This window comes from Bison bison, unplaced genomic scaffold (assembly GCF_000754665.1).
Source record: "Bison bison bison isolate TAMUID 2011002044 unplaced genomic scaffold, Bison_UMD1.0 scf7180017864386, whole genome shotgun sequence".
NCBI lineage: Eukaryota > Metazoa > Chordata > Mammalia > Artiodactyla > Bovidae > Bison > Bison bison.
This window is the reverse complement of record NW_011494958.1, coordinates 1,515,688-1,521,364: the sequence shown is the minus strand read 5'-3', so window position 1 is coordinate 1,521,364 and position 5,677 is coordinate 1,515,688. Positions and strand designations below refer to the sequence as shown.

At 39.8% G+C, this 5,677-nt stretch overlaps 1 long non-coding RNA gene across 2 annotated transcripts in view; it reads left to right on the top strand.

Moving 5' to 3' along the window:
* Window positions 1-4,589, top strand: part of LOC105001922 — a 20,860-nt gene extending 16,271 nt beyond the window's left edge. Inside the window, exon 3 of one of the 2 annotated variants that reach the window (XR_826906.1) lies at window positions 3,671-4,589. This is a non-coding gene — a long non-coding RNA (uncharacterized LOC105001922). Of the gene's footprint in view, window positions 1-2,698; window positions 2,719-3,670 lie in introns of those variants that run through there. The other variant, XR_826907.1, reaches the window with a different exon arrangement.
* The last annotated feature ends 1,088 nt before the right edge of the window (window positions 4,590-5,677 follow it).

The window sequence follows — 5,677 nt, the reverse complement described above, 5'->3', positions numbered from 1 at the left end:
GGTCGTGAAGATCTTTTTTGTACAGTTCTTCTGTGTATTCTTGCCATCTCTTCTTAATATCTTCTGCTTCTGTTATGTCCATACCATTTCTGTCCTTATCGAGCTCATCTTTGCATGAAATGTTCCCTTGGTATCTCTAATTTTCTTGAAGAGATCTCTAGTCTTTCCCATTCTGTTGTTTTCCTCTATTTCTTTGCATTGATCGCTGAAGAAGGCTTTCTTATCTCTTCTTGCTATTCTTTGGAACTCTGCATTCGGATGCTTATATCTTTCCTTTTCACCTTTGCTTTTCACTTCTCTTCTTTTCCCAGCTATTTGTAAGGCCTCCCCAGACAGCCATTTTGCTTTTTTTAGCTAGAAGCCCTGAAGAAAACCTTTGAATATCATCTCAGTAGATACAGAAAAATCATTTGACAAAATCCAACATCCATTTCTGATTAAAAAAAAAAAAACTCTCAGCAAACTGGAAATGGACTGGAACTTATTCATTTGATAAAGGGCATCTACAAAAACTATAGCTAATGTCATACTCAGTGATGAAAGATTGAAAGTTTTCTCCCAAAGGTCAGAAGCAAGTCAAGGATATAACTATCCTTATTACAGTAAGCATTTCACAGTATAGACAGGGAGCAAATCATCACACTGAACCCCTTAAACTTATACAATGTTATATATTAATTATATTTCAGTAAAACTGGAAAAAATTGTAAATTAAAATGGGCAAAAATTTTGAATAGGCACTTCAAAGAAGATACATGAACAGCAAATAAGCACATAAAAGTTTGCTCAAAATAATTAGTCAATGCGGAAATGCAAATTAAGACATAGTAAGATACCAGCTCACACCTATAAAAATGGCTAAAATTCAAAAGATTAACCATATCACATGTTGGCAAAGATGTTCAGCAACTAGAAATCTAACACACTGCTGTTGGGAATGTAAAATGGTGCAAACACTTTGGAAAACAGTGTGGTAATCTCTTAAATAGTTAAACATATACCTTCCATTTGACTCAGCCATTCCACCCTGTTAGGGAATTTTAAATGGAGGAAGTCTTGTTCAGGCTTCAGAAGCAGGAAAGCAGGCTTCTGACCCCAATTCCGTGCCTTCATGCAAGCGTAGCAAGTCAGGCAGCACTTTAGAAGAGAAAGGGAGTGGGTCTTAGAATTCCTGAGCTCCTAGGGGTCTGTCCAGTCTCCCAGGGGCTAATAAAATCCTGCAACTCACATGGTGAAACAAACAGCATTGTAAAAGTTAAAAAAAAACCTGCATTTTTGCTTACAAACTGATGACGATACCAGCTTTCAGCCTGGGATTATAAGCCTGAGTGCCCCAAACTGCAATTTGAAGTCTGTCATGGTGTGGACACGTTGCTCAGGACATTTCCCGATTGGAACTCCACATTGCTGTTAATCAGGGACTTCCCAGGGCTGTTTAACTCTGAATGTTGTTCAGCCCAATTTGGTGATGTATATGCTGTTACTTTTCTCTATTGTTTTTATTTCTCTTCTCTTAATGACTGTATATTGTAATTAAGTCAAATAATCCTCTATTAAATATCAAATTTGTTTGTTGTGTGTGATGAAAGCGGTTTCTTTTGTTTAAGAATCCTTCGAATCTAAAACGTAAGTAAAACTTTCAGGAAAACACACTTCCAGGTATTTAACCAAAAGAAACAAAAGAATGTGTCTATACAAAGATTGGTACATGAATGCTCCTAGCATGCTTATTTATAACACGCAAAAACTAGAAATAACTCAAATGTCCATTGCCAGGTGAGTGGATATAGAAATTGTAACATAACCATACAATTGAATACTATTCAGCAATTTTTAAAAAATGAGCTATTTTCTCATACAACATGTGTGAATGTCAAAATACTTATGCTAAATGAAAGAAGCCAGACTCTCACCCACCCACACACATACACATAAAGACTAGACACTGTATAATTCTATTTATATAAAACTCGAGAAAATACAAATTAATTTATAATGACAGAAAGCAGAACAGTGGTTGTCTGGGGATTGGGAAGGGGGTTAGCTGGAGGAGAGTAGAGAGAAAAAGAGTCAGAGATGACAAAGGGCACAAGGAAACTATGGGTAATGATTCACTCTCGATTGTGGAGAAGTTTCCATATGTGTCAAAACCCATCAAGCTGTAGAACTAGTCAATTACAATGACCTTAGTGCTAGTCAATTACAGCTCAGTGAAGCTGTTATACAAAATCCCTTTTAAACTATTTTAATTTATTCAATTATGGAAAATCTGCCTTTTCCTATATCCTATATTTTCAAATTCAAAGAGTTAAGTTACTTTTGGAAATGCTTCAAGTGGTCATTTTATAAGGGCATTGACACATTTGAATGGGATGACTGAAAATGTAAAACGGTACAGTGAGAGCTCTCAAAGGCAAATCTGTGTCAGCAAAAGGTCCCAAATGTTTCAGCATGACCAGGTGCCAGGAAGCGTGCTATAGGTGAAGCATGCAAAGGCTTTGTCTTTAGGGACTCAGGCAATTTGGACGCTAAAGAAATATTGGGCTCCTACGGAGAAGGCAATGGCACCCCACTCCAGTACTCTGGCCTGGAAAATCCCATGGACAGAGGAGCCTGGTGGGCTGCAGTCCATGGGGTCGCTAAGAGTCGGACACGATTGAGTGACTTCACTTTCACTTTTCACTTTCATGCATTGCAGAAGGAAATGCAACCCACTCCAGTGTTCTTGCCTGGAGAATCCCAGGGACGGGGGAGCCTCGTGGGCTGCCATCTATGAGGTCGCACAGAGTCAGACATGACTGAAGCGACTTAGCAAGGAAAAGCCAACCTAGGAGAATCCATGACTTGCAGTTTCGACTGTCGAATTGGAGAAATATAGGCACTGACTGACCGAAGAAGCATGCTCCCTGTCTTCCAGGGCTTGATTGTACTCCTCAGCCAGCCCTCACCCGCCCAGGCAAAAAATAAAGGATTCTCTTGGACAAAGTATATTCTCCTTTGTTCTTCTTTCTCACTCTCTGGAAAGCAACCACAAAGCCCTGGTCTGGGGTATGAAAATCTGCACAGAGATCCCTGGTGTTCCTCGTCCCCTAAAAAGCCCAGAAGCACAAAGGGGACCAGAGTTATCCAAGTGTATGCTCTTGATCTGATTTTTCTGTTTCTGCCACTTTCAAAAAGATTCAATGTGTTATTGGCAATAACGCTGTATTTATAAACTTCAAAGTTACTAAGAGACTAAGTCTTAATTTCTTTTACCACACACACACACAAGTGATCATTGTGTCACGTGATTGAAGTGTGAACTGAGGCTAGGGAGGCAACACAGAAATGTATCAAATCAGCACTGTTGTACCCCTCAAACTTACACAATGTTGTACCTCAATTGTATCTCCACAAGAAAGAAAAAGATTCCATGGGAAAGCTGTGCTGACCATGGTGGCAGTGGGAAGAGCCACTGTGTACCTGTGTACCTGTACTTAGCAGTGCATGCGTGCTAAGTCACTACAGCCGTGTCCAACTCTTTGCAACCCCATGGACTGTAGCCCTGCCAGGGTCCCCTGTCCATGGCATTCTCCAGGCGAGAATACTGGAGCAGGTTGCCAAGCCCTCCTCCAGGGGATCTTCCCAACCCGGGGATCAAACCCACATCTCTTGTCTCTTGCATTGGCAGGTGGGTTCTTCACCACTAGCACCGCCTGGGAAGCCCCAGGAGCAAATAACTTTGGCTCCAACTACAGATGTGCAAAATGGTGGCTTCAGCAAAGCAAATCAACGATGAAGATGAGTTGAGGGAACGTTCTATTCCAGTAGGAGATGGAGATGAATGAATACTGACTGCTCACTGGAGACTCTAGGGTCCAGCCACAAAGGACTCAGCTGTCGCACCAGGATGGGACAATTAACAATAGCCACTGAAGGGCATCCAGCCAACCTCAGAAAACTGGAAGTCATCTAGATCCTAAGGAGAGAAAAGTAAAAAATCTCAAGTCTTTCTTTGTAACTGGCTCAGAATTCGCTTTTACCTGTTTAAGTTGTCCTAAATCTGTGATTTAGTTGTCCTAAACCTGTGATAAAATTCTGGATGTAAGTATCATAGTTTAAATCATTGTTGCACATAGACTGTCCTGCCACCATGGAAATAGACTTCATCTGCACTATCCAACCTGTTAGCCACATGTGGCCACTGAATACTTGCAATGTGATGAATGTGAATGCTATTGAATTTTCAACTGTATTTAATTGTAATTTGTATATGAATAGTGAGTTGTAGCTAATGGCTACAGTATTGAATTTTTTTCACCTATCCTGAAACAGTCTGCCTTTTAACTGATGGTAATGTTGCCCTGAGTGAATTTTAAGAAACAAGTTAAATTGCTACAAAGAAAAAACACCAATATTTTTGTATTCCATATTTGAGAGCATCTCAAAACTGGTACATTTGTTCTTATTCCTGTTGTGTTTTGGGGTTTTGTGACTGCTAAGAGAAAATTTTAGAAAAGACACATAGCTGTTTCTTTTCTTTTTAAAGGAAAAGCCATTAATTTCATTACATTAGAGAGTAGTTTCAACTTTTACATAGGTGAGCAAGAAAGTTATAGCAGATATATGTTATTTTGTTACTCAGTATTAATTTACATTTGTGCTGGTAACAGAACAATGGTTTGTTTTTCTGTCAATAGAACAATCGTTTTTTGTTTTTGTTTTTTTTATCAGTACCACCCAAACCTATCCACCTCTTTCATTCTGTCCCATCACTTAAACACAGGGAGGAGTAGAAATTTTCTCATCATCCAATCAGAGCCAACCAAGTGAAATGAGATTTTTGTAGGGACTGTAGAGAAAAGACAGCTCATGTCAGCAAGACTGCTGGGAAATAAGCATAATGTGAACCTGGAGGGTCCATGTGAGGCCTGAGGGAATCACCAACAAAAATGAAGTCAGGACCCAGAATTCTTCATTTGTAGAAATATGCAACTCACGTATAAGGGTTAAGATCTTTACATTTTACTGATTGTGGATTTACTGTCAGCCTTCCTGACAAAGCTGGAAAAAGACACGGGGTCTATGTTAGTTCATTTCACTTGGTGGCTGCCTGGTAAATGGTGAATTAACCAATTATTCAAATCACCAAATATTTACTGAACTCAATTGGGTAAAGGTGCCAAAAGAAAAGCTCCCTGTCCTCAAGGAGCAATGAACCCTGTTGAGGAAGTTAGACACAAATATCTGCTCATGCTGAGAGTTGACAACACAAGATTCAGGATCATAAAGAAAGAGCAAGCACAGGGTTAATTGCCAGTTAAGTGATGGGTAATAGGCAATGAAGAATTTCTGAGCAGAAAACAACTATTCAAGCAGAGATGATCAAATGGACATTTTACAGGGGAGATGGTTTGAATTTGATCTTAAAAGATGCTTAAGCAGGCTTCTCTAGTGGTCCAGTGGTTAAGAATCCTCCTGCCAATGCAGGGGACGTGGGTTCATTTCCTGGTCCAGGAAGATCTCACATGCCAAGGGGCACCTAAGCCTGTGTGCCACAACTACTGAAGCCTATGCACAGCAACGAAGACCTAGCACAGCCAAAAATAATTAAAATTTTAAAAGTTTTTAAAGGTGGCTAAGCTTTGGGTTGAGAAGGGGATGACAGAAGATGAGATGGACATGAGTTTGAGCAAGC